This window comes from Echinops telfairi, unplaced genomic scaffold, assembly GCF_000313985.2.
Source record: "Echinops telfairi isolate 266 unplaced genomic scaffold, ASM31398v2 ScPeMD7_9;HRSCAF=40, whole genome shotgun sequence".
Lineage (NCBI taxonomy): Eukaryota > Metazoa > Chordata > Mammalia > Afrosoricida > Tenrecidae > Echinops > Echinops telfairi.
The window spans coordinates 63,451,174-63,463,914 of record NW_022103906.1 but is presented as its reverse complement, the minus strand read 5'-3'; positions in this window follow the sequence as shown (position 1 = coordinate 63,463,914).

The window sequence follows — 12,741 nt, the reverse complement described above, 5'->3', positions numbered from 1 at the left end:
TTTTAAAAAGAAATAAATGAAACATCTTGTCTTTAACCAGGTGGGGCATGTGATAAATGAACAATGAATATTAAACAGCTTACAATATAAGAGTTATAATAGTTATATGGAATATGAAAAATATTTTTTTCTAAGATAGAAAGTATTCTAATACACTTGACAGAAAATGGAACAAACAATTGAAATGAACTAGGTAAATTAACATAAAAAACCTCCAATTAAATATATAGCATTATTGTGGCACATGTAGCTTACTATTCTTTGTCTTTAGGAATTATCATATCAGATCACTTTAAGGCAAAGTAAATTTTTGTCTTGTTCAATAATTTGTAATAATGAGAATTTTTTCAATGTAGAAGTTTTCTTATAGTAGTGATTTTTAAAATAAATTGTGTATAGTAATCACAACCATCAACAAGGTGTACCAATGAACAGACTCAAGTGGAAGACTATTTACAAATTTATTGACAAAACTTGTTATTAATTTGCTTGAAGACAATCTACTTTTATGACTGTCATAATTACCAGCAAATCTTATCTGAAATTCATGAGGATTTTAAAAATGTACATATTTGCATAACATAATTTAATTTATAATTACATATTAATGTGAATGTGAATGCCTTTTAAAGATGTACAGATTTTAAGGATGAAATGAAAGTATAAACATTTATTCAATAAATTCTTAGTTTCTTACCCTATCAGGTGGATATATTTCTGGAATTAGAAAAATAAAGTTTACAACTTTATCATAGTTTCTAATATTTTTTCTCTTTGAAAATCTCTTCCTATTACAACTATGGAAATATATTACTGAAACACTTTATGTGCAGATTGTGAATTTCTGTAATTTTATCATACTTATGAAACATTCATACAATGCAAGTTCAATTTTAAATAAAGTGTACACAAATATTTGTTGGCAAGAATTTTAATTCATATATGTATATATATATCTTTACGTTAGTAATCCCAGGTATTCTGATGTAATGGAAATAAGTCAATAGGATAATAGACTAGTTTCTCTCTTTCTTCCAATTTTAATTCACTAAAAGTCAAATGAAGACATTTATACATGTTAGCTATGCTCTTAGCCAAGCAAGACAGTGAACTTGCTCATGGTATATGAAGATCTCTTCCCAAATGTAATTGTAGCCAAAAACGAATCAACAGTCCTCTTGTGTTAACACAATTCCACTTGTTAGGCACACACTTATATTAAATGAAAATGGTTTTGATACATTTACTGTTTTTTCCTAAATGACACTGAGTTTTATGAATTCCCATGAAAAATTTCAGAGTGCTGAAGAAAACATTAAAAAAGATTCAGATAGTATGGCAGTTACATAATCTGTCAACTTGTGAAGGTGTGCAAAGTCTATCTAGCCTGTCAATCATGTGACAGCCAAAGAGGCTGTATGTGGGCATGGCTTTCTCCTGAGGATTCTAGGAATTACTGTCTTCTTCCCTAAAGGTAGGACACACACTCTCCCTTTGAGGCATTTCTGTTGACAGGCCATGTGGAGCTACACTGTTGGAGCCAGAGCCCTGGAGCAGGAGGAGCCACATGGAGACCCATGCCAGCACTAAGATGCTTCCACTGCCACTGGATCCACAAGGGCTTCCACCTACTGGCCTGTGATTTTCCTGCATTCAGCATCATTGCATGTGTTGAGTGAGACTGAAGAGCAATGGGCTAATATCAGACTTATGGACTTGATCTGGACTGCTAGGATGTTTTCTTAATATACAATTACTCTATATAAAGCGCTTTCTTATACACATGAGTGTCTATGGAATCTGTTTCTTTAGTCTACCTGGACTAACACAGATAGCTTTCTAAAGCAGAATGTTCTTTTGTCAAGAAAGAACTCTATACTAAACTATTGAAGGAGTAAACTGCTGTAACTCAAAGCAGTTTACAAGCAACTTTTGTGGTCTTTGTTGTTATCAGATGGACAAGTGTTGCAATGGTCTTTGAGGACTTATTTCTAGTGATAATAAGCTGATGAGCTTCACTCTTTTAAAATACTTGATTAAACACAAGCTCCAAAAAAAAGTCAACAATTGACCCAACCCTCTAGAAAAGTATGTTTCAAGTGTTTGACAATGGAAAACACAACAAAGAATGAAATGTCCATTAATCTAGTTTATTGTTCGCATTTGGCAAAATAAGCGATAAAAAGTTGTAGAACAATGAGAAGTGTGTATGTACAGTCATCAGTAGTTAAAATAAAAAATATAGTGTTAAATGTCAACTTTTAAAAAGTCAAACATTAGACATAATTATCTATTAAAGCCATTAATAACTCAAATTTTTGTGTTTCCAGGACATTCATAAACTTCATTTGTAATTTACCTGTATCACATGAACACGTGGTTTTGTGGAGATACAAAAAGCTTCAGGCACAACCCAAACAAAAACCAAAACAGAACAAAATTCACTGTCATCAAATCTATTCAAACAGAGTTGAATCGCCTCTGTGGGTTCCTGAGACCCTAATTCTCAAAGGAAGTAGAAAGCCTCATAATTCTTCCCAGGAGTGTCTGTTGGTTTCAAACTAGTGACCTTGTGGTTACCAGCCAAATGAGGAACCATTATGCCACAACTATGTATGTAAAATAGGTTGCACTAGCTTTGGAGCCTGCGGTGACCACTGGACATCCTTTTTCTGGGGTATACGCTTTTCAGGCTGGATTCCAATGAAGAAACAAGACCATTTTCGATTAAAAAAAATAAGCAAATGTTTGGAGAAAAAATGCTGCAGCTAGAAATCTAAATTTCTATATTTTCATACAGAAATTCCTAATAAAGAGAAATTGTGTACATATAAAAACTCTCTTCTGCAGAATTTTTCTTATGTATTTTGTACACTTGTGAGAACTATTTCCCCCCTGAGAATTCTTATTTTTCACCGGTATATTGTAGAAAATTTACAGAGAAATGTTCTGACAAGCCATATTGGTGCTGAGGCAAAGGAAAAATCAGCAATATCAATATAACTTTATTGAAAATTTGGGCATTCTGCTCATCATGGTCTTAAAATTAATTTGGACTTCAAAATATTAAAATTGCATACCACTAAATTAGAATTAGTGATTTTTTTAATACTGCCTCTGCCAACTCCTATTCAAGTATACATCTAGACAAGGTTGTACTTGACTCAACTGCACTTGAACCCAGAAAGAGTTTTATCCACAGAATATAACAGAAAATTTGCATATCTGCTTCCCGCACCCCTCTCCCCTCGCCGCGCCCCCCCCCCAACACACACAAACACACACACACTAAATCTTTTCTTTGGTTTTATTCTGCTGTAGAACACTTTAAAGTATAATTTACTTACTAACTGAAAATTCTATGTTGCAACTTCATAACAGGAATTCATTTGCAAATTTCAAATCTTCATTGAATTTGTCAAAAAATAAAACTCACTGCCATCAATTCAATTGCAATTCATGGCAACCCTGTAAGACAGGGTTTCCAAGCCTATAACTCCTAAAGGAAGTAGAAAGCCTTATTTTTCTTCCAAGGAGCTCCTGCTGGTTTCAAACTGCTGACCTTGCTGATTGCAGACCAATTACTAACCCCTACACCAACAGGGCTCCATTTATTGAGTTAGATTTACTTTAAATATTAGAAGTAATATTTTTAAATGACATCCAGAAAGCTTTTGAGAAGTTTGAAGAAAACATTGGTCAGACACTGAAAGAATAGAACTGAGAAAATGTTGGTCTATCAACAAAGCATTATATTTCAAGAACGGATCTATTATTAATTTTATCCAAGTACAAAGAATGCCAATATATAATGATGCAATTATATCTAATTAGATTGAATGGAATAATATTTCAAAAGCACTTGAGTGACTCTACATCCAAAAGGGAAAACATAAGGTTGCACAGTTACTCACAGAACTACTGGCAAAAAGTTTGGCAGGTCATCAAAAAATTGGTTCCATGGTAACTAACAACAGAACTAAAATGAGAAAACTGAAATTAAATAACTTTTTAAAGTACATAATCTTGTTGCCGTCTGCCTGCAAGTCAACATAGAGCCTTCCCTTAATTTTTATGTATCAAATTTTAATGATGTCCACAGTGGAGTTTCAAGTCTAATGCAGAGTACAAAGAAAGAGCTGGTGATATACCTATCTAAAATTGGCTCTAGACCTTATTAGTAGTAGCCAATTACTGTTGGATGTGCTGCAAAAAACAAAAAAGAGCCTTTTAGGTTGGAAACACAATATGACTGGAAAAGCGCTGTCTCCTCAAAGTACAATTTACCTTACCTAATTAGGTGGAGTAAAGCTCTGAGGACCTTCCTTTGCTAAGGGAGCATGACACAAAAGGGGGAGAAACAGCAGCAAATATCCAGTAATAATCACAACAAGGAGTGCATGAGTCTAGGAAAAGGAGTCTTTAAAAATAAAAAGAAACACATAAAGATTGATATCTGTGGTAGTTACATAATCTGTTGTCAATTTGAGACATACAAGTGAAGGGGTGGAGTGTAACCTATCAATCAATTTGCTGCTTGATTATTTAATTTAGAAGCTCTAAGGAGATAAATAGCTTGCTGGAGGTGGGACACACACTCCCTCCCTGGGAGGCATTGAAGCTGACAAAACACAAGGAGATACATGAGTGCCCTGAGTTGGAGGAGCCATGTGGAGACCCCTGCCAGCACTGAGATGCTTACAGTGCCACTGGATCCACAAGCCTTTCCATTCACTGACCTGTGATCTTCCTGCATTAGGCATCATTGCATGTGTTTGTGAGTCTGAAGAGGACTTAATAGATTGGTATTCGACATATGTGCTAATATCGGACTGGTGGACTTGATCTGGACTGGGCTGGTATGTTTTCTTGATGTACAATTACTCTTTATATAAAGCTTTTTCTTATACATACATGAGTCTCTGTGGTTATGTTTCTCTCGTCTACCCAGACTAACACAATATCCTAGGACTTAATAACTCAAAACGGATGGGTGCTGGGCAATTTGAATTAGGAAATCATACAGTCTACTATGCCTGTAATGACAAATTAAAGAGGAGTGTCACATTCATCATATAAGTGAACATTTCAAGATCTATTCTGACTTATAATGCTGTCAGCGATTGGCAACAAATTCGGAAAGACAAATTACAAGCTTGAGTACATACCACCTGCATTCAAAGAACATCTCAAAGTTAGATTTGATGCATTGAATATTAATGTCCAAATGTCAGATGAGTTGTGGAAGGACATGAAACACATTATATCAGAATAAACCCAAAGGTCATTAAAAAAGAGAGGAGAGAAAGACCAATATGAGTGTCAGAAGAGACTCTGAAACTTCCTTTTGAAATTAGAGTAGCCAAAACATATGGAATAAATGGGGAAATAAAAGAGCTGAACAGAAGATTTGAAGAGGCAAATGAGAAGACAAAATAAAATATTTTAAGGAAATGTACAAAGACCTGAAATTAGAAAGCCAAGCACAACTTGGACATTTCAGAAAAACAAAATAAAAGAAAAACCTTAATCTTTGGATTGAAATATTGAATGATGGTCCATTTTCAACCATTTCAGGGTGTACAATATAAAGAATCAATGGTTTGGAAAGAAGATAAACAAGCTGCGTTAGTTGGGGGGCATGGGGAAGAGGAAGTTATAGAAATTGAGGGAATACAAACTTAGAAGTTTCAACAAATGGATGCAATGTTGGAAGCACTCACTAGTCTAGGCCAAGAAATTTGAAAGGCAGATACTTAGCCAGCCTACAGGAAGAGATTCATATTTCTGCCCATTCCAAAGAAAGGTAATCCAAAAGAATGCAGAAATTATCAAATACTATCATTAGTGTCGGCACAAATACAATTTGGTTGAAGAAAGTTAAAATTATTGCAGCTGTTCAGCAACTGCAGGAACCACTGCAGGAGAATTAAATTTGGATTTAGAAGAGAACATGGAACGAGGAAAAGATCACTGATGAAGACGGATGCTGGCTGAAAGCAGAGAAAATCAGAAAGAGGTTTACCTGTGTCTCATTGGCTATGTAAAGACATTCCATTGTGGGCAAACATTATAGCGAGCATTGTATAGAATGGGAACTCTAGAAAATACAATGGTGCTCATTCAGAACGAATACACAGAGAAGAGCAGTTGTTTGAACAGGATCAAGGAATATGGCATGATTTAGAATGAGGAAAGGTGCATGTTAGGTATGCATCATTCTCACTAACTTATTTGAACTAAGTGCAAAACAAACACTACAAGAAGCTGAACTATATGAAGAAGAGAGTGACACCAGGCTTGGAGGAACACTCATCAGCAGCCCATCATGTGCAGACACACAATTCTACATGCTGAAAGTTAAAAGGATTTGAGGAACTTACTGATGAAGGTCAGAGACTCTGGTCTTCAGTATTGATTGTATCTCAACAAAAAGGAAAGAAAACTGCTCACAATTGGGCCAATAAGCAACATCGTATTAAAAGATAAACTATTTACGTTTCCACTGACTTGGATCCACAATCAGCATGCAGGGAAGCAGCAGTTTAGAAACCAACGATGTATACTGCATTGGTCAAATGTGTTCCAGAAATTTGCTCACTGCCATTGAGTCGATTCTGGCTTACTATGACCGGATAGGGCAGAGCAAAACTCCCCCTGTAGATTGTAACTCTTCATGGGAGCATAAAACCTCATCCTTCTCCTATGGAATGCCTGGTGATTTTGAACTTCTGACCTTTGTTAGAAGCTCAGAGTAACCAGCTAAACCACCTGGGTTCCTCTGGTGCAAAAGACTTCTTTAAATTGTTAAAAACAGCAAACATATCACTTTGAGGACTAAGATATCCCTATCCCAAACTATGGCATTCCCAATGGCTTCCTATGACAGTGATAGCTAGACAATGAATAAGGAAAAAAGAACAATTTAGGCCTTTGAATTATGAACACTGGGAAGAGTATTGACAATACCATGGACTTCCAGAATAACAAATCTACAACCAGAATAATCCTTGAAGCAAGGGTGGTGAGATTTCATCTCATACACTTAGGGCATGTTATTGGGAGAGATAGGTCCCCAGAGCAGGACACCGTGGATGAGAAAGTAGAGAACCCTAGAGAAGAATAGAACACTCTACGAGAAGGATTGCTACTGTGTCTGCAGCAACGGGTTCAAACAGCACCTCATGTGAGGATGGCACAGGACCAGGAAATGCTCTGTTTGGTTACACATAGGCCAGCTTTAGCTCAGGTGCAACATAATGGCATGTAACACGATAGCAACCCATTTACATGAAGTATGGTTTAAAATTCAGATGACACAGGAAAACTGAAAACTGAGAATAAATATATTTCTTCTCTTTGGAACAGTGTTTTCCTAGATCATTCACATGCTTTGACTCTTCCATACTCAACCTCATCCTAAATGATAATTTTTCTATTGATTTCTCTAGAAATTTTTCATTTCAAAATGTACTCTTCACATTATATCACTTTATTAGGACTTTCTGAAACAAGAAGGCCCATAAAATATATCTTTATTTTTGAACTTCTAAGGTAATGTATTCATCTGATAATGATTTATTTTACATTTCACTTAAATTAGTCTAAGTCACACACACTGTATTAATGGTAAGATAAATTTTCCCTGAAGACATTCCTAGCTTTCTAATACACTTTAATTAACTGAGAAAATAGTTGAATATTATTATTAAGTATATTTAATTTCATAAATAAAGAAGGCATCTCACAAAATTAAAGAATTAAGATTTATCTATCTAGACTGCTATAATTTTATTATCTTTATGGTTTTTAATTTCATTTTTTGTTAAGTATTTTCAAATCTGAACTTTCCTCACTATATATTGGCAATGAAATCATGTATACTATGTTAAACGATGGCATAATGTTTTTGAAAAATATTAAGGAAAATACATCAAGTCAGATAAAATGAAATAGTGTGTCTTTTTAATCCTATTTTGTTCACAAGCTCAACATTTTAGTATTCATACAGTCTCATGAATTATATATTGGGTTTCCCAAATATTCATTTATGAAATGCGCACTCTTTCACAACTGCTGTGTGTTAGGCATTACATTAAATGTGGAAGATTGAAACAACAAAATGTCCTATATGGGATTTATAATCTGGAACTGGAGAAACTATATCAGTTAAACATTTCAAACACATGAAATTATGGGCTATCCTGTATCCTTTGATTGGATAGGTACAAGGAGTTGTGAGAACAAATAAAGATGGCTTTCTTCAATCAAGGAGGGCTTTGTCATTAGAGAATGATTTTGTGTGGAGCTGGATGTTAAATAGGGTTAAACAGAGGTATGGCAGAAGGAGACCAACATATGCAAAGTCCCAAGTTAGAGAGAAGATATTTCATAAGACAGAATAACAAGAAAAGTCAACCGTAGACGAGGTCAGTTTGCCATGTAAGGAGAAGTGGTGGCACCATGATTAAGTGCTCGGCTGCCAAGTGAAAGGTTGGCTGTTAAAACCGAGCAGCCACCTTGAGAGAAACAGAGGACAGTCTGTCTCTGCAAAGATGACAGCCGTGGGGGCATGGATGACAGGGTAATTCTAGTCTGGCCTATAGGGTTGCTGTGAGTCAGGTTCATTACAGGGGTAATGGACATGGCTGGGGTTAGTGTGTGAGGTAGGTAGGAAAGAAGAAATGAATGAGTGAAAATGAGGCTAGGATCCTGGGCACCATGAACACGACAGAAGAGTCCCACCTGGAGCGTAGTTTCCAGGGGTGTGTTCCTACACAGATATTTCATACCGGTTTTCAATATTTAGTGCTTTGGACAATTGTTCCATTAATCAAAATCTGCTTTGGATAACTATTCATTTTCATTAAGTGAGGCTTTTTTTTTTGGGTGGGGGAAGGCTTTAACTGGCCTTCAGCTTTTGGCTCTTCTCCACTGTAGGATAACTTTTCACTTCAGTGTGCTTGGCGGTTCCATTAGTAGAAAATAGGTTCTAAATTCCAGAAACATTTCAGGGAACAAGGGCATTGAGCATTTCAGTAGGTGGCAGGGCAGGGAAGTGGGTGGGATGTGGAGGCCTGGGGCAAGACTATGTGGAAAAGGAGGGTGGGATGAAGAGGGAGGAAATAGGAGAGAAAAGCCCTTAAAGAAACCAAGACCCATTGCCATTGAGTTGATTCTGTGACTCTATATGATACGTCTAAGGCTTTCCAAATCCTTTCCAAAGTAGACAGCCACATCTTTCTCCCACAGAGCAGCGGGTGGTTTGAGCCTCTGACCTCTTAGTTAACAGTCCAAAGCTCTCTCTACCAGGGCCACCAGGACTCCTGACGTACGGAAAGGGCTCCCAAGCCTACTAGTGCCAGTTTTCCAATAGGATGTTCTTTCTCTGTGTTTGTGTGTCACAGGATGGTTAATAGTACAGTATTTCACACTTCTTCATAATGCTAGTGTGCTCATCTATAATAGTATAGTGTAAACATCACTTTTATATGAACTGACAAATTAAAAAAAAATGTGAACCTCATTGAGGCGAGATGTGTTTTCCTGCTGTGGTCCGGAACTGAACTCCAGATATTTCTAAGGTAATCCAGTATGAGTTTACCTTGCAAAATGATCTCACAGCTGGCAATGGAAACTGGAAGGGTTAACAGAAACTGTTCAGATGGACTCCTTTCCCCTCTCCAAGTGGCATTTACAGCCTGTGACCTACCTGCCGCGTCTTAGATGTTCCTTTTCTTCAGACACGTAAAGAACAATACTACTGGCTCTTCCAAAGAAATTAACTTTCTTATCACTCCAAATTTCAATCATTTTAATTTCGCTAATGGCTTATCCATAGTCCTTTTTTTTTTTCCCTGCTTAAAGAGTGTTTGAAGAGCTTGTCCCAAGATTCCACCAGCTCTGCTCTGTGTCCAACATCCTAAAAGTACTGGTGAAATACGTCTTAAGTCGAGAAGAAAAGTTGACATTAGGGGAAGGTAGACACATGGGGAAGCAGCATTGTACTTTTGAAAGGTAGGGAGTGTAGGAAATAAAAGTCTATAATGTTAGAGATTTGTTTTATAAAGGCAAATGTGTTCAAAAGGTTACTAGGTTTTAAATTAGGGGTTTTACAAATATTAATGAATGCTGATGAATTTGAAATTCAGGAGACAAAACACCCTAAATAGCAGCATTTTTTGGTGGTCATTTTCGTAACAAGTTTAGCATTAGCCAAAATGCGTCCACTCCCAAACAACTGTGGTGGTAAAACGGCTAAGTCCTCAGGTATTAGTTGGTGGTTCAAATTCACCAAGTCCTCCTCTCCAGAGAAGACCTAGTCACCTGCTCCAGTAAAGATGATAATTTAAGAAACCAAATGGAGTAGTTTTGCTCTGTTCTATAGGGTCCCTGTGTATTGGAATCTAATCACATACACAACAACAACCTTGGATGATCATGTATTGCAATGCCTCAGGTTAGCGGTTCATAACCTAGATGCATATGCATACACATGCACAACTACATCGATTACTAGGTGCAAATCACAAGTAGGTACTGTCAAAGAGCCAAAGGTGTGACTAGACAACATACATTTTCAAAAATTTTCACAATCTCTGGATTAAATTTTTTCACATCAAATAAGATGAGGACTCAGTTCAATCTTTTCTGAGAAAGGGGGAGGAAATGAAGTCCTTGATGGTAAGAGTGTTGTTTAAAAATCTCTCAAAGAAGACAGTGTCTATGAGAATTTCCCCAAATTCAGGACCATAAGCAGAGGATTGCTGAAGCACCAACCAGTCATAAGCAGCTCCTTTCTCTCTGTCCCACCCTCTCAGCAGGCCACCCTCCACCTTGAGGGTTTCCTTCTCTGTTGACCAACTTTTCATTTTCTTACCTCCCCTCCCCAGTTTTCTTCACATCCCCTTCATTTCTTTTAAATTGCACACAATAAGAAATCAAATGCTATTTTAAATAAATGTAGCCAATTTGATTCAATTTTATATTTTTTATTTTCAACAAAAGTACATGGTTTTTAATTATTTCTAAAAATGACCTCTTAATACACAAATCTAAGTTGTTCTAAATATTTACCTTTATTTTTCCTTCTAACTTATTGACTCTTTAAAGACAAAAGGGTTTCCAGTTGGCTTTATGTTTATGAAATTTTAATGTACCCTACAGATATTTTTAGATTTCATGAATAAGGCTCTGTGGCATAGATCTCCAAACATAAATGCAATTCTTAAGCAGATGTTTACAGATAACAGACACATAAAGCATTTATTACTATAATGATAAATATAAGTTCCTGGTTTAACAATTTGTCCATTTATTGTAGGCAATGATGTTTCCAACACGCAGAGACTTAACCTCGTTCTTGACACCAAATGTGTGCATTGCTAGTGGTAATGGATAGTCATCCTGATGTGGATTGCAGCTCTCAGTGAGCACTTGGGGCATTGGAGATACAGTCCATTGGGAGCAGGCAGGGAATGTGCTAGGGGACAACAGGAGGGAGGATTCTGGATAAATAAACCCACATGGTTCCAAAATCCTGAGTTTATAATTACATGCGGTCTTTTTAGGATTTGAGGAAAGCTCTTCCTATACACCGACACAGATGTCAGTAGAAACTGCTATCCTAATAGCCACCACTCATCTGTCACGTGAGAATTATCTCTGGATTCTCCCCTGCAGTAGGAAGGCCCTAAGTTTAATTATGGTAAACCCTCTTTTTCAGCAGCCAACGATCACTTCATGAGTTCAATATCTAGACATTCCCTTTTCTTTCTTGAAAACGGCAAGCGTGCATTAAAGCTTAAGCTAGCTTAGGGAACAACACTAATTTACAGAGGGAGTAATCACTCCACTCCCCTCCCACCTCCCCTTTCTCTCATCCCAGGGATGTCACCTGTTCCTTATCTGACCTCTGGGGGGCTTACTCAGTCTGTGGATAGATTGGCAAAATTTCAGTTCTTTAGGGACTATTTGTATTCTTAACAAGGAATTTTTAAGAAAAGATTATTGTACACTTAACGGTATTTCTGAGAGAGCTCTGAAGCGTTAGATAATGGATGGATGTCAGAGAAACTGCAAGTATTTTCAACAGAAAGAAAGCACTCACACACACGCACACACACACACACACGCGCGCGCGCGCGCACACACAGGTGCAATACTGTAAAAGACAGGGGTCCTCGTCCTAGTGTCACAGTGTGTCCATCACTTCACTCGTCGTAAGAAATAGATCAAAAAGCTTTGCAAGGGGAGACATTTAGAAGAGAGGAACCCTGTTTCCAAATCCTCTGGCTGAGATTTTCATTCCAGCCTTTACGATGGTGCTTCGTTTACACCCCGCGCGTATTTATCTCGATCTAGGGTAGTAGAATCTCTACCCTTTGATCTCTTCCCTTTCTACAACTGAAAACGCGAACTCCTCAAAACGCAAACAAAACCCCAGGTTTACCTAAAGGGACGCATGGGAAGGGTTTGTCTTGCCGGAGCTGTTCCGAAGTCGGGTCAGGAAGACGCAAGTAGGAGAACGGCTTTCCTTATCCCAGTCCCGGCGCTTTCAAGGCTAGCTTGCAGTAGGGAGTGGGGTGGGCGGTCGTCTCTAAGGTCATTTCTCCGCAGGTTTGGGAACCAGGTAAGCGGGTTTCCAACGCGGCGACACTAGCGGCGTCTATTGCCATTAGAGGGATCGCTTGGCGCGGCGAGCCACGGTCGCGGAGACGCGGCCGCTCCCGATCCAGTCGG